Source organism: Cynocephalus volans, chromosome 7 (assembly GCF_027409185.1).
Source record: "Cynocephalus volans isolate mCynVol1 chromosome 7, mCynVol1.pri, whole genome shotgun sequence".
Lineage (NCBI taxonomy): Eukaryota > Metazoa > Chordata > Mammalia > Dermoptera > Cynocephalidae > Cynocephalus > Cynocephalus volans.
Genome location: NC_084466.1, coordinates 124,545,083 through 124,569,704, shown reverse-complemented (window position 1 = coordinate 124,569,704; position 24,622 = coordinate 124,545,083). Strand labels below are relative to the sequence as shown.

The 24,622-nt window shown below is 35.3% G+C and overlaps 1 protein-coding gene across 2 annotated transcripts in view; it reads right to left on the bottom strand.

The window, feature by feature from the left end:
• Positions 1-24,622, bottom strand: part of TBC1D12 (TBC1 domain family member 12) — a 120,683-nt gene that overhangs the window by 94,565 nt on the left and 1,496 nt on the right. The window lies entirely within an intron of this gene.

Sequence of the window (24,622 nt, the reverse complement as noted above, 5' to 3'; positions counted from 1 at the left end):
CATGTTTTTCCTTTCAATACTTACAATAGATTCTTGGGGGAAAAAAGTCTACAATGAATATCTTTTTTCCCCCTACAGTTACCATCAATTCTAGTCATTGACCAGAACACATAAACAGGGAGAGCTTCTGAGGGAAAAAAATATATACACCATTTCATTCTCTATATTAGAAATGCATAGTTACACAAACAATTAATAAAGCAGAGTAACATAAAATAGAAGGCCTTAAGCATTTTTTTAATAAACTCAATGAAGCACAGCTTCAAATAGTATGATGTGGCTGAGATTACAGAATAGCAGCGGACTGAGTAGACCACAAGTATAAGATGAAGTTATACCAAAGAACAGTAATAACAATAGATCAGAAAATTCTTCATGTGCAGACTTTTATAAAGAGCCTTTGGGAGTGGCTACGTCTCTATGGCTTTACCTACAATTAGATACTGTAATCGCTACCAACCACATTCTCATATGAAAACTAGAGGCTATACGTATTAATACTGTACATCACACCTCTAAACGCTACAGAACTCTTTAAAAATCAAAACTAAAATGCCAAATATACATGAATCTTTGAGTACGGACTGTTAGAAATTATCCTACATCACAAAAAAAAAAAAAACTTGTCAAGACCAGTGTGTGTAAGCTCATGGTGTGTAAAATTAATTTATAAGGACATTTTGGACTTCCAAAATTAAATCCAAGGAACACTAACTTCTTAAACCAAAAAACAGTAGGTCTTTCAATGGATGTAGTTTCTATAGAATCTTGCTATGGTTGACAGGCATAAAAAGGAAAAAGTTTAAAAAATAAATAAGTAAACCCTCCAAAATAAAAGGCCTGGTTTCAATATATAATACATTACAATCATACTAAGTTCAGAATGAAGATTAAATCCTCATTAAATCATAGAAAACAAACCAAAGCCAAATACTTTAAATTTATATATCCAGTAAGCTTCAGTTACTGTAAGAAATTTCCAAAAATAAAAATAAGAAATTATTCCTAGTTAAATAGAGCAAAATACATTTTATTTCCCCCCAAAACTCAAATTTCTGTATTCATATTTTATGGAAAAGTAGCAAATAAGAAAACAAAGTTGTAAACAACTGACCACCTATAGAAAAGGAAAGAAAAAAAAATTCCATAAAAGAAATATGAGCCTACAGATATCCAATTGCTAAGAAAGGTCATCAGATACTGTTCCACATTAATTTCTTATGCCATTAAGAAGTTTTGGATTTGGTTTTCAGGCTATCTCCTGGCACAAAAACTATAACATAACATAGCTAAAGTAATTTTAAAATACTGTTATAAGTACTGTACATGGAATTGTATTAACATATTACCTAGGAAGAGAATCACCACTTTATTAAATCTTAAGGGGAAAATGCAACGAAAAGGTACATAAAAAGGCCAAAAATGTGCCATACTCTGTCATTCTTCTCATGCCCCATCACTCATCTCCCAATCCACTGCTAGGTCCTAATGAAACTGAGGTCCCAATGCACACAAATGTGAGATTACGTTCCTCCTCATCACGTTTTCAAACTGACGACACACTGACACACACACACAAGACAGACACACACACACTTCTCTTTCTCCTATCCCCAAGATATTCAAATTTCTTAAATTTAAATCAACACCAAAAGCTTCTTAGCAAAACAAACCAAACACATTCAAGCATGCACACAGAAGAGAGAGGATAATTCCTTCTCTCAGGATTGCAGAGGTAGAGTTTGACTGTATGGATGAGATTTATGTGGCCGAAGGGGTCACTCAATCTTTATTTTTCATATTTTGGAGGAAGAGAAGAGTAGAGAGACACTCCTAGCTTCTCTCTGTCCCCTTATTCATCTCCACCTGAGGAGTTAAATTTTGGTGGCAGACACTGATGCCTAACAGCAGAGAGTAATACAGTCTTTTCTGCTCTCCTATTAAGAAAACAAGTTACTTCTGCACCCCTCTGCCCCTCACACCCATAGGAAAGGTCTGCTATATTAGTGATTGGCTGGGTAAATTTAGTTCATTTGAAGTATTAGGAGATTCACTGTAGACACACGTCAAAGCCACATCTTATGATCCACATTTTATCTATATTAAAGCCAGTGTTTTGAGGTCTCACCTGTTTCCTATGTCTTTTTTTCTATTGATTCTAAACAGATGGGTTGATAGAGTTTATTTATTAGTTCTCCCCAAGCCCCAAAAGTCAAGTTTTTATAAGTTGAAAAGTGTCTTATTCACCTAATTTGTCTAATGCATCTAAAAGGTTAAAAAAAATCATATGATGTAAGTGTTAAGTAAAAATAGTGAATTTTTTTTCCACTAGAGCTGACATTATTTGAGAAACTATGAGATTCAGATATGCTGGAAATATTAAGAACAATACATCTTTTCTAATTGTTTTCTTTTTCATGCTGTGACACATCTTGTCAGCACTTATAGAGAATGGGGAATGGTAGTATTAATCCATCCTTCCCCCTTTAAATTCATCTTCCACCCCATTCAACACACATACCATGTTCACATATACACCTATCTACACACAGAAATGCAAACACATCATCTTTCATTCTCTCCCCTAATTTCTGTCCAATCTTTTTAGCAAAAAGGAATTGAGAAAATCAGTTGTACCAGTTGAGAAACAACAGTTTAATGTTTCTATATTGTTTAAAATATAAAGAAGAAAAAGAAAATTGGAATACCAAGAAAAAACTTGTGGGGATTAGAAAGAGAAAGAAGAGAAAGGATTAGAAGAGAAAGGAAAAAAGTCCTAGTAATACAACTGTTTCTTTGCCTTTTCCCTTACTGGCTTATATAATAATGGTTGATAATTGACTCTAGCTTGTTAATACTTGTTATTGCTTCACATATCTGTATCTGTTTGCATTTTTCCAAGATTTCTTCATTTCTTTTACCACACAGAAAAACAGTTACATAAAATATAAGGGTCAGAACACTTCTCCATCACACCTTATTAAAAAGGATAAAGCTGGACAAAACGGAGAAAAACTTCTGTAAGTTTTCCACTCATAATTTCTTAAGTAACAGAATCTCCAGTGTTTGGGTCTTTAAGAAGTGGCAATCTCACTTACATATCTGAAACAAAGCAATGTAAATCCCATAGTTTCTCAAACTATGGATTTTGACACTATAGAAAACTGTGACTGCCTAATCCTGAATCTTCTTACTCCCAACAATAATGTCAGCTCTAGTGGAGGGGGGGGGGGGTTCACTATTTTTGTTTAACATTTACATCGTATGATTATTTTAACCTTTTAGATGCTTTAAATAAATTCTAATCATCACTTAAATAAAGCTGTGCATTAAAAAGGGGTTTGATTACTTTTCCAAACAGGGAAGAAGCCAATTTCAATCAAAAGAGTAAAATCAGTTTAAAAAATTAGAAATCAGAGCTGGCTGGTTAGCTCAGCTCGTTAGAGCATGGTACTGAATAAAACCAATGTCAGGGTTCCCTGTTGCCAGCCGCCAAAAAATTAGAAATCATAACCTGATCTTCAAACTCTGTCTCAGGGGAAACTTCACATCAACTTCCTGGACTTTGTACTTAAGTTTCCCTGAAGAATAAAAAGGCAAAAAGAAATCATCCTCTAGTGACCATGGAATGCCACAGTTGACTACATAATTAATTCAAAGAAGTTTAAGTACTGTGTCTTTAAAATTCAGTACTTTGGCTACCCTTGAATATTCTGCATTAAAGATCTGGCACAAAGATTACTTACATTTTTTCCAAACCTCAATCATTTTTCAATTGAAAAAGACTTTCAGCTGACTATATGCAAAAATAGTACTTTTTTTTGCCAGATAACTTAGAGGCTTTTTTATTCTAAGAATTTTCTTTTTCAGGCTGTTTCTGGATCTTGTCTTAGTCATTATTACAAACCCTAAAAAATTTTTAAAAAATTTTTTTAATCTAATAAGCCCTACTCAACTAACCTAGATATTTTCAGAGATCAGAGCTATCAAAAAAGGAGAGAATTCAGTGTCAATTACGTTTTGTCAAAAAACACAAATTAAAAGGCTGAAAATGGAAGGTTACAATTTTTTAAAAAATAGTATTTTAGACCTGCCATGGACCTTAGAGCATATCCAGGTCAAAGGTTCTTCATCAAGAATTAATAAACCTACAAGATGGGCTAAAGGAGGTCCATAAACCTTCTCAAATTATGTGTACAATTTGAAGTAAACAATTTGCTTACATACATTTTTCTTGGCCAGCTGTCTATAGTTTCAACAAAATCTCCTGGGATGTAATGTGCCACCCCACCACTTGCCCAGGTCATGCTACTAAGTATTTGAGACAGGTCTCTTGCACAGATCCTTTTCTTTCCAACCACACTTGTCTTGTTCATGTTCTCCATGGAACAACAATCAAGATGTAACAGCTTCACACTATCACTAATTTCTTCCATCCTACACATTGCCAAAATGCCTTCACTTAAACAGCATAAAAATATAAATTATTTTCTTCTCCCTCCAGAATAAAATCCAAGAACATTCATTTTAGCAAGTCTTCTTATGGTATATTTCTTATGATAAATATGGTTCAGGCAATATCTCACTGACAGTGATCTTTTGGGGGGTAGGGGGGAGGGGCTGGCCGGCACGGGGATCCAAACCCTTGACCTTGATGTTGTAATACCGCACTCTATTTGACAATGATCTTTTTCTTCTGTAGCAGGAAAGAATAAAATAAAACACAATTAAGGATGAAAAGAAAAAATTAATTATAAAAATATTCTTGCTTTTGTGCTGCATAACTTATAACATCATGTATAGAGTGCTTAATGAGGAGACTCTCTGTTGCTTTAAGCCCAATGGTAGGGCCAAAGACATTCAGAGGGAAGGTAGAAAGCAGCAGGAAAAGAAAAGAGGAACGATCCAGGAAAGAACTTTTGGGAAAACACACAAGCAGCAACAAGGAACATCAGCAGAGCATGGGCAAAATATTCCAGTCACCAAGAGGTAAGATATCTTTTAACAGAACAGAAATGTAGGAAAGAAGGGCAAGATAATGACTGATGAAGATAAATAAAACTAACCATATGCATAAATACTTTTCTGTTTACGCCTAATTGTATAAATACAACAGAAACTATATTAGTGTTTTTGTTTACAATAAGAGTAAAATATCTTTACATTATTAGTTTTCATAATGGGTACAGGGCTCCTTTCTGGGATGATAAAAAAGTTCTAAAACTGATTATGGTGATGGTTGCACAACTGTGTGAATGTTGTACTAAAAAAGACTGAACTGTACACTTTAAATGGGTGAATTGTGTGGTATGTGAATTATGTCTCAATAAAACTATTACATTTTTTAAAACTGAAAAAAATCAAATCTGACAATATGTAAATGGAAAACCAACAAGAACTAAGCGGGGTTTATCCTGGGAATGCGAGGCTCATTAAATATTTGAATGTCAATTAATGTACCAACCATATTAACAGCCTAAAGAAGAAAAACCACATGACCTTATCAATTAATGGAGAAAAGTTATTTGACAATACTTATAAATCCATTCTTAATAAAAAAAAAAAAGCCAGAGAAAACTAGGAAAATGTAAGTTCCTAGGCTAATTAAGGATATCTAAAAAACAAACCAAAAAATCTACAGCTAACATCAGACTTAGTGGTTCAAGACTGAATGCTTCCCCTGAGACTAGAAACAAGGTAATGTCTGCTCTCACCATCCCCATTCAAAATTATACTGAAAGTCCTAGTCAGTGCAATATAGCAAGAAAAATTAAGTAAAAGTCTTGTAGATGGAAAGGAAAAAATAAAATTTTCCCTATTTGCAGACAACACAACTGTCTACATAGTCACCTCATAGAATCCCATGAAATCTACAAGGAAGTACCTAGAATAAGTTTAGAAGGTTTAACACATAAAATCAATATTTCTATATATTAGCAATAAATAATTGGACACTGAAATTTTTAAAAATGTATCATTTAAATTGCTCCAAAAATATTAAATTAGACATAAATCTAAAAAGAAACACGGTAGGATGTGTATGCTGAAAACTTCAATACACTAATGAAGAAATTCAAAAAAGACCTGAATAAATGAACAGATATGCTGTGTTCAAGGATTGGAAGATTCAACACAGTAACAATGTCAAGTTCCCCAAGTTAACTAACAAGGATTTTTGGTAGATGGAGACAAGCTGATTCTAAAATTGATATAGAATGGCAAAGGAAGTAGAATAGCCAAAAATGTTTTGAAAATTTATTTAGTTGTCTTCTGAATTAAAATGTGAGTCTGGGCTGGCCAGTTAGCTTAGTTGATTACAGCATGATGCTGATAACACCAAGGTCCAGGGTTCAATCCCTGTAACAGCCAGCCATCAAAAATTAAAATAAAATAATAAAATAAAAATAAAATGTGAGTTCTATGATGTCACCACCGCATGTGAGCAGTGACATTAGAATGTGAACTTTGTATTCACCATTGCATCCCCAGTGCTGTGCATTTCACAAATGAAAGTCAATTAACGTGGGAGTCTACGGAGAAAAAAAATCACTTTTGTTCTCAACTTTAGTCTAATGGAGGAGTGAGCCATTATTTCTATGAACCTTTCTCCTCTATAAGCCATTTCTTCCATAATCATTCTCTTCCAATACTTTTCACTTTCTAACTTACTTATATACTGATCTAAATGCTACTTTTAAACTATAAATGCATTGAGGACAGGATTCATGTAATCTTCACAATGCCCTGCACTCAATTAAAAAAACTTTAACTGACAGAATAAAATTGACTGTTTTTCTTTTGGTGTATAGTTCTACAAGTTTTACTCCATGTATAGATTTGTGTAACTACCACCAAAATCAAGGTACAGAACAGTTCTATTACCTAAAAAAATCCCTTGCGCTACATCTTTGCTGTCACACCCTCCTCTAACCCCTGAAATGAGCCTCAAGATGGGCTTACAAACCAGATTTAAAGCCAAAGGCGTAAATCTTGCTTCCCCCATTTAGTGAATTATTATAATTTTATGTTTCCTTAGCATCCATTTTGAATATATTTAACTGTCATATCAGAAACAGGGTTAAGTCACCCTTAACAGTTTCCAGTTCTATACCCAGTTCCTCAATGTGGTCAATCAAGATATATGCCTCATACACCTCCCTATGGGAGAGCTAAAGGCAACCTACTTGACTAGCTCCGCTGACCCTCATGCCCCACATGGAATACACAGCTATGTCACTATGACGTTCTGGGAACTCTTACCTGCTTACTGTAATCCCACCAATTGGAACTCTCTACAGGAAACATGCTTGAATAATGCCCTGGAACCCAATAAAGGCTTTGGCCCATGAGTCCCGCCACCCCTCTCTCTCTTCTGGCCCTCACCAACACCTGTGTGGCCCCTTCAGGAATGCCATGTACATCTAGAGTCTATAAGTAACAAAATCTTTATTTCCATCTTGTGTCTCTTCTAATCACTGAAGGGATAGTCTCCATTTTAAAAGTACTACAAACATCCCATTTCATGCTCCTTGCTAGTATCACACCATAGCATTTAATTTACATTTGCCAGAAAGGCCTTATTTCAAGCTCCTTCTTTTCTTGAGAGATAGTTGTGCTCAAATATGCTTGCTGAATGAACAAGGGAAAATTTAGACAGAGATTAGTTTCTGATCCTTAAAACTATATGATAGCCAAGCTCTACTTTTTCCACACATCCTGTAGTTTCCTGCCTCTGTGCTCTGGATAGGTACATACACATCTTATTCCCACTGTTAAAGTACAAACTAAGCTGGCTACACAAACTTAGAACTTTATATGCACCAAACTCAAAAGGTTTCTACTTCTGTGCATCAAATGATACTATCAAGAAAGTGTAAAGACAACCCAAATGGGAGAAAATGTTTGCAAATCATATATGTGATAAGGGTCTAGCATCCAGAATATATACAGAACTTATATAACTGAACCACAAAAACAAAAACAGCCCAATTAAAAATGGGTAAAGGACTTGAATAAACATTTCTCCAAAGAAGATATACAAGTACAAATGGCCAACAAGCACATGAAAAGATGCTCAACATCATAGTAATTAGTGAAAAGCAAATCAAAAACCACAATAAAATACTACTCCGTACCCTCTTGGATGGCTACATTTTTTTTAAAAAGGGAAAATAAGTGTTGGTAAGAATGTGGAGAAACTAGAACCCTGGTTCACTGCTGATGGGAATGTAAAGTGGTACAGCTGCTACAGAAAACAGTTTGGCAGTTCCTCAATGAATTAAAACATAGAATTATCATATAACCCAACAATTCTACTCCTGGGCATAACACCCGAAAGAATTAAAAACTGGTGTTCAGGGTATATACCCAAAGGAACTGAAATCAGTAAGCAGAAGAAATGTCTGCACTCCCATGTTCCCTGCAGCATTATTCACGATAGCCAAATACAGAAACAACCTAAGCATCCATCAACAAATAAATGGATTTTTAAAAAGTGGCATATATACACAATGGAATACTATTCAGCATTTAAAAAAAACAGGAAATTCTGTCATTTGCGACTACATAAATGAACACAGAGAAAAGTATGTTAAGTGGAATAACCCAGGCACAGAGAGACAAATACCATGTGATCTCACTTACATGTGGAGTCTAAAAAAGTCAATCTCATAGAAGTAGAAAAGAATAGTGGCTACCAGAGAAAGGGGAGACATTGGTCAACAGGTATAAAGTTTCAGTTAGGGGGAATATGTTCTGGTGTTCTATTGCACAGCATGGTGACTACAGTTAATAATAATGTATTGTACATTTCAAAATAGGTAAAAGAGAGGATTTTAAATGTTCTCACCACAAAGACATGACATGCCAAATATTTGAGATGGATATGCTAATTAGCCTGATATCATGATCCTTCCATAAAGTATACATGTATTGAAACTTCACATTGTACCCCATAAATACATACAATTATTATTTGTCAATTAAAACTAAAACTAGAAAAAAAATGGTTTTCAAACAAAAACCTGTACACAAATGTTCAAAGCAGCACTATTCATAACCAAAATGTGGAAACAACCCACATGTCTATCAATGGGTAAATAGATAAAATGTGGTATAACCATTTAGTAGACTATTATTCAAACATAAAAAGCAATGCTGAGGGCCGACCCGTGGCGCACTCGGGAGAGTGCCGTGCTGGGAGCGCAGCAGTGCTCCCACCACGGGTTTGGATCCTATATAAGGATGGCCGGTGCACTCACTGGCTGAGCGCAGTGCGGCCGGTCACAAAAATGACAAAAAAAAAAAAAAAAAAGCGATGCTGAACTACTGCATGCTATAACATGTATGAACTTTGAAAACATGTTAAGTGAAAAAAGCCAGACACAAAAGGCCACAAATTGTATGATTCTATTTACATGAAATGTCCAGAATAGGCAAATACATAGAGACAAAAAACAGATTAGTGGTTACCAGGGGCTTGGGAACAAGGGGACGGAGGACGGGGGGTGACTACTCAGAGGATACAGAGTTTCTGTTTGGGGTGATGAAATGTTCTAGCACTAGATAGTGGTGATGGCTACACAACGTTGTGAATATACTAAATGTCACTAACAGTAAATTTTATGTTATATGCATGCCTGAGCTCAGGCTGCTATAACTAAATACCACAGACCGGGTGACTTAACAGAAATATTTATTTCTCCCAGTTCCAGAGGCCTCACCAGACACCAAATCTGCTGGTACCTTGATATCAAGGGAGAGAGAAAGGGAGTGAGGGAAGAGAAAGAGAGGGGGAGAGGGAGACTCTCTTATAAGAGAACCCACTGGGGACTCAATTCTTTGTTTTGTTTTGCTTTGCTTTATCATTACACAATATAAACATTTTTTTGTGGCCCTTTACCAATTTCTCCCTAACCTTCCTTCCCTGTTCCTCTTTCCTACCTCTGGTGGCTTCAGTTTGGGGACTCTTATAAAGAGCACTAATCCCATCACTAGAGTCCCATTCTCATGACCTCATCTAAACCTAATCACTTCCCAAAGTTCCCATCTCCAAATACCATTACATTGGGGATTATAGCTACACATGAATTTTGGAGGGACACAAACATTCAACCCATAACAATATATGTTACCACAATAAAAAAAAAAAATTAACAGGTTTCTAAAACTGAACATCCAATTATAAGGTTTTTAAAACATGGTTGCCAGTATAATCAACAGACTAAGCTCTTACATCTTTCGGTAGGAATAAATATGCCAAACCAAAAGTCCTATCTAAAGCATATGTTTCTGTAAAGTAAGAACTATTTCAAGCAGATTCACTTTTTTTCTGTCTCTGTTTGGTATTAAATATATAAAGTAGAAAATTTAATTTCACTGGTTAAGGCTTTTTAAACAAAATACAAACACAATTGTTCCTGTCAAAAGCTATTTATACTAGGCTACCCAGTTAGCTCAGTTGGTTAGAGTATGGCCTTGTCACACCAAGGTCAAGGGTTTGGTTCCCCGTGCTGGCCAACCATCAAAAAAACCACAAAAAACCAAAAAAAACCAAAAAAGGTATTTATTCTACATTAGCTGCTTTTAAGTTTTATCAAATCTAAAATACAGGTTAATTTTTTAAATTATTAAAAACTTCAGTGATGGTAAAAAAACGGCATTCAAACTTACAAAATTCATACTTATTAAATATGTATATTTAATACATTTTAGATAACCTATATATTTAATAGATTTTAATAATAAAATGTATAAATTCATAAGAATGACTAAAAGATGTATGTGTTTGCTATCAATAAAAACCAAAGTATAAAAGAGTACAAAAAACTAGACCCGTCTAGTTCTACTGAAATTGAGAGTAATCTGTTAGGTTAATAAGAAAAGCTAAAGAAAATGTTTACTTCAAAACTAGCAATAATATTAAGGCAACATTGTTAGTTACAGATTCTATATTACAGATATTACAGATTTTGTTAAAAGTTATGCAGTTGCCACAAGTATTTCACCACAATCTACATGTTAGTCCTTTTAAACATGGACTGTCCTGCAAACACACTGGTAACTAAAGAGTTTTAGGCTTTACTAAAAGTAAATTAATATAGCTAGATCTACCTGAAGACTAAATTTAAGGGTGGCAGATCCCAAATCTCTGACTTAATTTAATCCTTCAAAAGAGTACTAGAGGTGAAATCAGTTATGCCTGTTAGTGCAAATCTGAACTTTTAAAATATTACATCCAACTGTCTGCCTCAGGCTGAAATCTATTACACCTAGGAAATTATTTAGGATACTTACTGCAGTTATACACAACTAAACTTGCTTAAGTGGCTTCCTAATATGTTTCAACTATGAGTCTCCTCAACAATTAATTCTTTGGTCCTGTTTTATGGTGACCCAGCTGATTTTTCTCCTACAGAAACATCTCCCAAAGACAGGTACCAAACATACTTTGAGAATGATATCATTAAAGTAACAAGTAGACCACTGCCCCAGGCCCGGCTGGAGTCCTGAGGCATGGAGCTGGGGGAAGCCAAACCCAGCCACAGCCAGGTAAAGTGCACAACAAAAACACCATTTCCACGCAGGTAGCCCACCACAGCCACTTCAACTGCCATGGCTGCTGCAAAAGCAGTTAGTCTCTCTAGCAGCAGTCACAGCCACTGTGCAGAAGGCACAATAGACTCTCAACTGCACTGACACAAGAAGAGGTACCCACAGAGACTTAAAAAAGAAGAGAAAGAAGAGGCCCTCTCTCTCCATAAAGCATACTCCAGAGTAATAGAAAAAGCATCTGATTTACGATAACAGGGGAAGACTAGATCACACCTGTCTCAGTACTGGACAGATCATCTAGGAAACAAACCAACAGAGGAACAGTTAATATATCAGATGGAGAGAACAAATCTATGGTTATTAGAGGGGAGAAGAGGGAGGATGGATAAGTGGCATAAAGAATAAGTATGATTTACAATAATGAATATGCTAATAAAAAATAGATTTTAATAAATAAATAAATAAAACAAGGAATAATAATTTTTTTTTTTTTTTTTTTTGTCATTTTTTCATGACCGGCACTCAGCCAGTGAGTGCACTGGTCATTCCTATATAGGATCCGAACCCGCGGCGGGAGTGCCGCCGCGCTCCCAGCGCAGCACTCTACCGAGTGCGCCACGGGCTCGGCCCAATAATTTTTTTTAAAAAAGTAACAAGAGACCCCCAGTGTGATCTATCTTTTGGCTATGCAAGTTCTGGTTCCTTTAAAAAAGTTTTTAGTCCAATAAGTCTTCATATTCCTATTACCTATAAATACGATTCTATGCCTCTACGGAGAGACAATAAAAAAAAAAGCAACCCTGTAAAAGTCAGGGTCCCTACCTCCAGGGAGTCTGCAACTTAATAGAGAGACATATACATATACAAGTAATTATGGAAGTTTCAATACTTTGTCCTTATCTCATTCAATCCTCAAAAATGGCTGATGAGTATACTGTCACAATCCACTTTTAGGAAGCAACATATAGAATTTGTACATTAGATACAAAGACTTGCTTTCACAACAACTTTTCGCCATTAGGGTTTTCCCTGAAATTTTTTCCTTTCTGATCCACAAGAGCAAAACATCTAGCCTAACAGCTATTATAGCTCATCACCCCCGACAATGTCATCAAGTTCCTTATGAAACATGGTAGGCATAATTTTTCACGTGACTCTCTATTTTCATATCATCTCACTTCCACAAAACAAAAATCAGGTTCAGATCTTAAATGTCCATTGACAAAAAACTAGATAAGGAAAATGTGGTATATATATGCTATGGAATACTACTCAGCCATAAAAAAGAATGAAATTCTGCCACTTGCAACAACATGGATGAGCTTGGAGAAAATTATGTTAGGTGACATAAGGCAGGCACAGAGGGAGAAATACTGCATGTCCTCACTCATGAGTTGGAGTTAAGGAAGAAAGAAGGAAGGAAAGAAAGACCACAGTGGTGTGCTGGACTTGCAGAGGAAGAGAACATAACTAGAGTCGCTCAGGGGAGAGGGGGGAGGAGGGAGGGGTGCTGGAGAGATGTTGGGTGGGGGGCACGGGGAATAATTGTACTTTGTGGCAATGGGCATACTGATAGTATTGATCTGATCACCACATCTTGGGCACAGGTGGTGATTGTCAGCTTTGTACCCCATGAATATGCATATTCAATAATAAAAAAATTGGCAATTAAAAAAAAAATCAGGTTCACATTCTACCTTCATTAGAGCTTCACAAAAAAGGCTACTGGTGCATGGCACTCAATTTATTAGCCATCTTTTCTTGCAGGGATTGAAAAATTTATTTAACATTACTTACATCACATTTTAAAAGGAGACTGACAAGCACCCATAAACTACCACACTGTCTCCAGGCCCCACTTTCTGAAGTCCCAAATAATCCATCACACTACTACAAGAGTCATCGCTCTGAAATGCAATTCTAAACACGTCTCCCCGCTAGTATAAAAAACCCATCAAAGGTCCCATGCACTGCCACCCCCTCACTGAATCAAATCAAATTACAGTCATACATTCTGAGAAACACATCATTATAGGTGATTTCACCGTTATGTGATTTCATCATATAGTGTGTTTACATAAACCTATAGGTAATTTCATCATAGAGTGTGTTTACATAAACCTAGATGGTATAACCTACTACACACTTAGACTATATGGTACCTTCATTGTAATCTCATGGGACCACCAATCTATTTTTATGTAGCTTATGACTGTACCTAGTTCTGGCATACAAATTTAGCTGCTCCATAGTTTAGCCTCAACTCTTTTGCCTAAGTTTTTAACACTCTACCTCACCCACTCTAGGGGCAGTCATGCTAATTGAGCATGCTAATTGAGTATTTGCAGTCCCAAAAAGTCCTGTGCTATTTCATGTATAATTTTGCATATGCTATTGTATGCCTCAGCCTCATGCCAACCCAAACTCTCTTCATTAGTAAGAGACTGAGCTTTCACCTTTCATATACTGTGAAGAGTTCCCTAATTTCCTTCCCACACCAAAGTCAATCACTCCTTCCTCAATGACTGCATCCTTGTATCCTCTTTTATAACACTAATTAGGTAACACTATAAAGACTGATTTTATGACTCCCCCTGCTAGGGTTTGAATGTGTCCCCTAAAATTCATGTGTTGGAAACTTAATCTGTAATGCAACAGTGTTGGGAAATGGGGACTAATAAGAGGTGATTAGAGCCCTCGTGAATGGATTAATGTTATCATAGGAATGGGTTAGTTATCTCACAAGAGAGCTTGGAGTTTGGCCTCCTTTTGGTCTCTTGCCCTTCCACCTTCTGTTATGGGAAGATGCAGCAAGAAGGCCCTCACCAGATGCAGGCCCCTCAACCTTGGACTTCCCAGTCTCCAGAACTGTAAGAAATAAATTTATTTTATTTATAAATGACCCAGCCTGTGGTAGTCTTTTATAGCAACACAAAATGGACTAAGACACCCCCCATCTAAGGTATTTAATAAAATGTTTTGTTTATCTAATTTCCTTAGTGCCTAGTATACATAATAGGGCTCATGAGCATTTGTTAGATGAATAAATTGTAAAAAAAAAATTGTAAACTAGCCCATAAGAACTATATATGCACAGCTAGACAGGTCCACAAACAAAAAAATGCCCAGTAGCAATCTTTAATGTCTGAATGGTGATCATGTAAAAGAACTGACTTTGTGGCTCTAAAGGGCAAACTGGAACCAGGAACATTACAAAGACATACACTGTGCTTCAACATAAAGAACCTCCTAACAATTAATACCCTCAATAGGCTGTCTTGAGGGAAGTGAGCTCGACATCAGTAAAAGAAATGAAGCAGAAGCTAAACAACACCTATGAGGTGCCAAACCCTCTAAGAATAAAAAGACAGACACTTTGTTGGTGGTGCTTTGCTCTGTTGACATTTTGCTCATGTCTGACCTAGAAGTACTTCCTGAACTGATGGTATGCATGAGAGAATCTGTCTTCCAGCAGCATAGGTGAAACCCCAATTCTGACCAAGGTAATTGTCTTTTTTTTCCTACATGGTGTTATATTTCCATTAAATGGACAACTAAATCAAAAGATTGTGTTTCAGTGGTCTTAGAGCAAAACAATCTTATCTCCCAATTAAAATAAGTGGCTAGCTATTATTTCACTCTAGAAAATTTTATAGTGGTTATCTTCTAAAATTTTTCCTTCATGTTGTATAGTTTTCAGTTATTTTATTAATATGCCCGATTATAAAAATTAAGCCCTATCCCTAGTATTTTGACAGTATTACTGTGCTTCTGGGAGTATATCAGAAAAAAAAAAACAAAAACCCATCATCCTCTGCTTATATGTTCAATTATTGAGCTGGTTACCTTATATAATAATTACCTATCAAAAGTTTTATTTTATTGGTCTTTAATAAAATTTTGGTGATCAACACCCAATTCTGAATCACAACAAATCCTTTGTTTTCCAAACAACATTCAAGGATTATCAATCTCTTTAATTCTACATAGTACCAATGAAGTTAAAAAGTCAATTGGGGGGGCCGGCCCTGTGACTCACTCGGGACAGTACGGTGCTGGCAGTGCCGAGGCCACAGGTTTGGATCCTATATAGGGATGGCTGGTGCACTCACTAGCTGAGCATGGTGCAGACAACACGGAGCCAGGGGTTACGATCCCCTTACCGGTCAAAAAAAAAAAAAAGTCAACTGGGGAAATGGTGTCAAGGTCAAAGTTAAGCTAAAAAAAAAAAGCAACTTAAATTTTATCACTCTTAAAAAATACAAAAACTACTTATTCAAGTGGGAACTTTATTTAAAACTTCAATAACTTAACTTAGAACTTAAATTTTTATGCAGTGTATCTTCCTGATAATGAACAATGATTTTTTTTCCTCATGGGTGAAAGGGATTTTAATTTCATTTACTAGATTTACCATGGTGCTTGTAGGAAAAATTTTCCTTTCCTTTAAGCATTGGAACTCAAGTAAGAATACACTGTGTACAAGTGCACAGAGCACTTATCTTACATTTTGATATATGTATTTTTTAATACCTGAATCTATCATACTAACAACCTAAACTTTTAGAGCCTAAATTAAGCTTTACATATACACCTGTACTTAAAGAATATTTCAGTTGCACAATATGACCTGTTAAGAAGCCAAGGGGGAAAAGGGACATTACAGAAGTTAAGAGGGAGATGCATAGAAGATAATTTTAAGGAAAGAAGTGGCTAGAAACATCCACAAAGGCACTGAGGTAGGCAGAGCAGAAAAATTAGAAAGATATGGAAATAATCTATTGTAATACTCTGAAGGCCACAGGCTGAAGTACTAACTACAGGGCTAACTTCCACCTAACATTTATTTTCTCTAGCAATTTCTCTCTCTACAAACCTCTTCAAATTCATTCTCTATCAGTTTCTCGTGTCCCTAACCATACTTCCAAACCCTCCAATTTTTTTTATCTTCTCACCACCTTAACAGGGAAAGTGTGGAAACAAAGTATTTGTCTTTAGTCTTATGTTACATTTCTCGTCCTGCTTTTCAAAAGCAGATAATGTGAGTGTTTTATATTTTTCTCATAAGAAAAACTGTTATAGTCCTTGAGTAACTTTTTCCTGAAACAACAACAAAAAAGTATTTCCCCTACATGACTAAAAGATGACTACAAACAGTCTAGATGAAAACCAGATTTGGAAATTCTACATAATGCCCAATATATGATGGATAGTTTTACAGTACAGTATTTGGGAAAAATACGAAAAAAGAGCACATAATTTGATTTCAAAACTATCACGTTCAGTTCTAAATTTAAAATGTTTTAATCTGTGTGGGATTAGAGACAGGTAGACAGAAATATTTTTTAACAAAAAAATGTATCCAACATAAAATTCAAATTAAAAAGAAATTGAAAAACCAAATTGAAAGGTAAATTAATTAAGCACATGATCAAGTTCACTCTCAGACTATCTCTAAGTAGGAGTGTGACTAGTCACTTGGTTTCCTAAGGTAAACTTCTCTTAATTGCAGGAAAGAGCCTGTTGAAAACCCAGACAGTCACATGGGTTTCACTCTCTTATTTTGGCCACAGAAATAAGAAGTGCAAGAAAGGCTAAAGCAGCAAATTTGGAGGGGAGTTAAGCCATGCGTACTGTGCAGGATTACTTCTTAGAGGGATGGAAAAAAATTATAACTAGCAGCAAAGGAAGGAAAATTAACACCTTTTCGACAAGCTGTAAGAAAGGTAAAGTTATGCCGCCAAGTTGAGGAGACCTGAGGAAGGTTTTACAAAGTTGAAGCTTTTCACAAGATAAAACTAAAGACCCTTCCCATTAATAAAAAGGAAGTTAAGATTTAATTAGGCAGAGATAATTTCCAAATCTAGTAAAGGTTGTCAAAGTATTTCTGTATTTGTATGTCTTTACCTGTTCTCTATTGTATCTCTGTTTACACTAATCAATTACATAGTATCTAAATATAATCCAATTTTAAATCAATAAAGCAGTGTGAGCGTTATATGTGTGTGCTGCACTTTCTCTCAATGACTGACTACATAAGGAGACCTGCCTATCAACAAGGCCAGAATTTCAGTGGTTATTGTCTGGTAACCAGCTGCATCAGAATCACTAAGGAGTCCTTGTTAAAAATTTCTATTCCTGGTGGGACCCTACCTAAGATCTAGTGAATCAAAAGTGGAGCCTCAAGGAATCTGCATTCTTAACAACTCTCTCCCATTCCATGTAATTTTAAACACTAAAGTTTAAGAATCACTGTAATTGGGTGGCCGGGTGAGGGATTAAAAAAAAAAAAAAACCACCGTAATAGGGTCCAAGCAACTATCAACCAGATCTGGGGACAACTTTAGTAAAGCTAACAGAGTTCCTAGGAAAAAATAAACAGGCTCAAAAAGGACTCCCTTTCCAAATACATTTAGAGATGGATAACAGATGTATCACCTCAAAATCTCGAAATGTTTCCACTCTTTCCCAAAAGCTTCCCACCACAACACACTAAATATGAAATGTATGAGTAAGCCAAGCTAAACATTTCATGAACTTAAACTAAAAAATTGGCTTTGCCCATCTATAAAAGTCTCAAATTGTCTTGAAACAATAAAAGATACAACCATTTCAATCTTTCTCAACATTCCGTCCTTTCAGTTCCTTCTCAGATTTGCTTTTTAGTCAAAGTTTCAAGACTTCTGGAAATTTATATCACTACACCAGAATCCATTTCAACACCCGTCCAATCCCATGTACAAATTATGTTTAAAAATCTCCTACTACACAAATTGTGTAATGTTTCCTCAGATAGTACACAAAAATTCATCCCAGTCTCTTCCTTTCCTTAAATCAGTGAATTTCAGTAGTGGAGTTGGGGAAGGAATTATAGTTGTCTTGCTATATTATTAATAATAACATTTGAATTTTCAGTATGTGCCACATAATAAATATAAAACACTTAGAATATTATCTCATTTAGCCCTCATAATAATCCCATTTTACAGATGAGTTGACTAAGGTCCAGAGAGGTCCAGAATTACACAGCTATTAAAATTAATTCAAACCCAGGCAATCTAACTCCAGAACCAGCCTTTTCAACCACTATACACCCTGCAATTTGATGATGCCACCTAAGATTAAGGTATCTAACTCCTCAATCCACTAAAACCTAGCTGACAATCCAAATCATCAGAGAGCAACTTTCTAAAAATGTAAATTCACCTACCAAAAGCAGACCTCCTGAATCTGACTAGATGGAGACTGTTGATTAGAATTTTTTTAATGTGCTTTTAGGTGATTTTGAAGTATACCAAAGGCTAGGAATTACATTGCACTAGTTCACCAGAGAGGAACACTGGCAACCTTCAAGAAATAACTCATGGTCTGGAAGTTAAAGTCTTATATTCCAGTTAATTGATTAACTAAAACTTACTTAATACCCTATTCTCTCTCTCTCTCTCTCTCTCTCTCTCTCTCGCTCTCTCTCTCTCTCTCTCTCCCCCCCCACCCTCACCCCCCACCCCACCCCCACCCCCAACACCTCCTATCCCAAAGAAATTGTAAGGAAAAAATAGATCTAGAATTTGCTAAAGAAAAAAAATTAGAGCTGCTAGTCTGTACTGTCTACTCATGAAAAACTAAACAAAGATCACTAATGTTCAGTATGATTACTCTGACCAAGTTAGACCTTTACTGAACGAAACGTTCAAGGTCAAATTTAGAGATGAAGGAGATATCTCTATCTCTGGCAACCCTCCCATTTTACAGATGAAAAAAACATTGTTTTTTAAAGTATCCTCCTTAATTCAGTTCACGTTTGTAATATTTAGCCAGTAAATATTTGAGGTCTACTACTGTGAATGCAAGAGAATTGTGTAATATAATATCATGGTATATGAGAACTAGAAGGGACTACAAATCTCCTAATTTCACAGATGAGGAAACTGAAGTTTAGAAATTGAGTGATTTGCCCAAGGTCACATAATTATTTAATGGCATAAGAAGTTACCCAGGTCAAAAGCCAAGTTTCTTATCTCTCAAGCCAACAGTATTTTCACTACACCAAAAGCTATGTTTTTACTCTTAAACTTATTACAATTAATAGATACTAGCACATTAGCTTCAAGCCCTAGGAATAAGATCCACAATCCAGTTCTAATTCTTATATTAATTAGCTATCTGACTTTGGGTAAATAACTGTAAACTAAATAAATCCTACCCTTCCTCGGTCACAGGAATATTTCAAGAATCAAAAAAAAGAAAACTTACGGAAAAAAGACATACGAAAATAATTTTAGAAAAATGTGAAATTATGCAGAATTAAGATATATTTTCTTTTTTTTTTCTAGAGACAACAGGTACTGGTTGTTACATCTTGTAAGCACTGTCCCAAATCATGTGCAATGAAAAACTTCGTAAAACACTGCTCTAGGTCCACCTGAAAAACAACTAGTTGCCATGGCTAACTCATTTCCAATATTAAATTAATACAACCTGGCTAGATCATATCTAGTAAATAAAATATTTCTTTGATAACAGCATCATCAGTCTTCCATAGAGTATTAAGGGATGAATAAGGTGATCCCATAAGTTCATTCCACTTTAAACATCTCTTGATTTGGGGGAATATTTATTCTAGTATGGAATAACGTGTTGCCCAATTCTAGAATTGCAATAAAGCAAATTGAGATCTTTTTTAAAAAATAGAAAATAAAATAAACATCTCTGATTTTACGTCTCTGCTCATAAACAAACACCTGTTTGTAAAACACAAGCATTCCCCAAATAAAAACCTTTTAGTCAAAATCTCTATGCTGAACAAAGTGTGAAGTTTAATTAATAGCAATGTGCAAATGTTAGTTTCTTAGTTGTGACAAATGTACCACATGTGTTGACAGTAGGGAAATTGGGTGAGGGTCATAAAGGAACCTCTCACTACTGTCTTCGCTACTTTCCTGTAAATCTAAAACTATTCAAAAATAAAGGTTTTTTTTTTTTTTAAAGATAAAAAATAAACCTCAATGCCCATATTGGACAGTACAGAAGACTTTTACCAAACAACTAACTCCAAGTTAATATGAGTAATAGTCTGCTTTACTTATTGGGGTGTAGTGTAAAAATGTTAATTTAACACTTCAAAATAATATGTTTGAGTGTTTAAATTATCTTAGTCTCACAAAAACTGCAGTTTCCCAATAATTTCTACCTAATATGTATTCGGGTTATCACATTTCTAACCTTCTGCCTTAAAACCACAAATTTATAAGGTGAAGTACTTGAACCAGTGCTAGATTTCCAATGGTTTAGTGCAGATCCCTAGAGTATTGTTTGGGAGTTTTGTTTTATTAAAGAAAATATTGGATCTAAGAGGTGGAGGGAGTGGTTAGAAACAGGGAAAAGATACAGAAGGGTCTTGAGCCATTTGCTCCAAGTTAATATTATAACAGGTAGCTTCGCAGCACTCTAAAATCCTAATAGACTCTTGTGTTTATTCTAGAGCAATTAATTACACAGTTTTTAGCTTTTCTAAAATGAGCATGGTATTGATAAAACCAATGTCCAGGGTTCAATCCTTGTACCCACCAGCTGCCAAAAACAAATGAAAATAATAAAAAATAAATAAAGTTTTAAACACTTGAATTATATTAACATATAATGTCCAAAAGAGCTTAACGACATAGAAATGAACACTTTCGCATTTCTTCTTACAGCCTCTTGTAGAAAAAAGAACTTAATATTTAGATCTCAATAGATATTCCTTCATTCTCCTACCACAACAGATTTAAGAACTGCTTGCTCTGGGGAGCATTAAAAATCTTTTAAAACTTATCAGAAGTTTGATATTTTGGCTTCATTACAATGTTCAAAAAAGGATTTTTTTTTTTTGAGACACTGGCCTTGAAATTATAGTTTTTACTTTACTTGGCTGGAAGGAATACAAATCATGGAACAAATAAGGGAGCCCTATCTGACAGAAGTCTCTGATGGCTCAGTTAGGTAAATTATGATTTTGTCAACTAGTGAAAATTATGGGTGGAAAAAAAGATGTAGTTCATTTTATTGCTTCCAGAAATGTTAAATTAAGAAAAATTATAATTGTAGGAATTTTTAATCCTCAGAATCCTATTTAATAAAAACATATTTTCATCAATTTTCTTATTGGGGAGGATGGAGACTGTCTAGGTGTGAAAAGAAATCACTGAAAGAACACTTAATCTTCCCTATTCAGCCCAAGTGTTGTAAGAAGAGCTCTATGAAGACAGTTTTTTGCCACAACATTTAGGAAGTTTCAAAAGCAAACAACTACAGAGAAAGCTACATGGATCTACATGTCCCAGCCAATTCTCTTTCCAGATAAAGGAGGAAAAAATCTTCAATACTTTCTTCCCTACCTTAGCTATGCACTTTAAGGCCACTATTCTTCTGATTCATTATGGAGACGACTTTGTAATAAATAAAAAAATTATCTACCAGGAACACACAAATAGATGATACCTGTGTATTTCTAAAGAACAAGAACTATGCTAGTGCAATCCTAACAAGCCTCAAAAGTATTAAATGGCCTAAAAACAAACAACAAAACTATAAAACATTTATGTAAAAAAAATAAACCATACTCATCTGAAACAATTAAGACTTGAATTTGCTTGAAGGACCACAAAATGCTTTAAAACTATTTTAACAATTTTAAAAAAAAAAAAAGAGTAATAAACAGATCCAGATCCATAGATCCTTGAGGAACAAACAGCCTGAAAACACAAGAGACTTCAAAAAAGTTTTCATTTTTTCTCACTACTGAATTGGCGAACATGGGGTAATGGTACCCATCTAGCATTTCAATTTATAGTCAGGAAAGGGTCAAGAATCTGAGGGAATATTATTTCTAATCCTCCCATAGGCAAGTCACCACAGACACAGAGAGGTGCCCATGTGAAGCCAAAGTAAGCCCCCAAAGGGACTGAAATAGAACTCACCTCATGTGGAAGGGAGATGACCACTAAGGCCCTTCAAAATGACATAAGTCCCATCTTAAGCAAATTTCTGTATCTCCTACATGATTTCTACCCTGGTCAGTGAAGCTCCTGTCAATGGTGTGTCTTAACTGAACATAACACTTTATAGTAATAGATGTATTGCTATAAAATGTTCCCCCCCATACTTAAAAGAAACATGTTTTTAAGAAACGTTTCTTATAGATTTTTGCCCAGTTAAGGGGAAGAGAAGAAGGGAAACATGGAAGATAAACAGGTGGGAGAGAAAAGAGCCATAAAGTGATCAGAGGTTATCATCAAAGGTAACTCGGACTGGCAATCCAGGACTCCTGGGTTCTAATCCCAATCTGCCATTAGCTAACTAGACTACCTATTTAGATGGTGAGCTGCTTCATCTGAAAAATGAAGTGGAAGTAGGGATTGCATACAACAACAAGAATCTATCCAAGAACAAGCCACTCCCAAAGGGAGCCCTCACCTGGAGTCTGACTTGAGAATGACAAGAAGAAAAAAAAAAAAGAAGAAGAAAACATTGTGGTTGATGGGACAAGGGTAATTTCTGATTATTTTGCCTGAGGATGGAGACTTTGTTCAAAATTCACTACTTAAGAGAACACTAAAGAAGGGAAGTCCATGACAGTTGCCAAATAACTCAACCTGAATGGGGCTCTTCATACCAGTGCTAGGTATTGTAGTTTCAGAGATGAACATCAGACCCTGCCTTTAAGGTACTCAGAATTCAATTAAGGTTTTAGCTAAATACTAAGAGCAAAATTGTGCCTCTGTCTATCTCTGCAATGACTCCTAGATTCCTGACATTCAGATCTCAAGAAAAATAAGGCTTAGAGAAATTAACTTCAAGGCACCTAAGTTTTCTGACTTCAGATCCAGTATTCTGATACATATGAATCATGCAGCCATATGAATGTCAACTGGCTATATTAATACAAGTCCTACTAGTCAACAAGTTAGACAAAATTTAAAAGTCAGATCAAAATTTCTGCCTACTGATAATAAACATGAAAGCCTCTCATAAATAGGTTTGCCTTGCTATTGTTCATAAATTGCAATGCATATATGTGTATTGTCTTCCAACTTAATCCCCACTAGCCTCATTCCATCTCCAGGTGGCCCATTGTCCAAAACATCTCTAACCCCAATGCATGGCACAGAGCAAGCACTCAGGGTATACTGGTTGAATCAGTGATCTCCAAAGCTCCTTCCAGGTCTAAAATTGCCTAACACCTGACTTCAAAACACAACCAAGATATATATAATGACCAATAAACACACAAAGGCCACACAGTGTCACAAATATATAAACTTAACTCACTTTGAGAGCTGTTGGAATATGCCTCGACAGGGTTTAAATATATTTTTGCAACTAGAAGCATAAATACAGATCTCACACTGTTTTGTCCTATGAGTAACACAAAATCAGAATTTCTCACTCTTGATTTAAGAAATTTTATAAATTTATTTGTAAATTTATACACGCAGGAAAAATAAGAGATAATAAAATGGAAAAAGGAATAAGAAATATCAGTTACAATCAGAAAATTGTGACTTGTGTCTACAAATATGTACACTAATTGTATAACTTTCTAAAACTTGAGCTGCATAATTTGTTTCTTTCACTTCTGGTTATACAGTCAAGATCGCTGAAAAGGGAAAGAAAAGAGGAAAGAGAACTCTAAAAGGGAAGGTTTTACAAATTGAGAATACTTGCCTATTTGCCTAGAGATTAAAAACAAAAAAAAAAGTGTGCCAAAATCTAACTCAAGAAAAATTGTTTTTCAGTAATGTGCACTAAGTATATTCTGCGGAGTTCTTTGCTCATTTATCCCTATTTAACCAAAAAGCCCCATTCTGAAATCTGCAATGTCCAGCACCACAATTTAATTTCAAGAATATCATGTCAAATCACAAATACCATGAAAAAATTAAAAAGAAGTTATTGAAAAAAAAAAGTGGAGGCCTATCTGGGAGAAGTAGAGTAAAGGGGTTTATTACATAAAGCGCCATAGTAGTTAGGCTTAAAAGGCTGAGACCAAATTCTAAACACTAAACTGAATGCCTTTTAATAAAGGCCA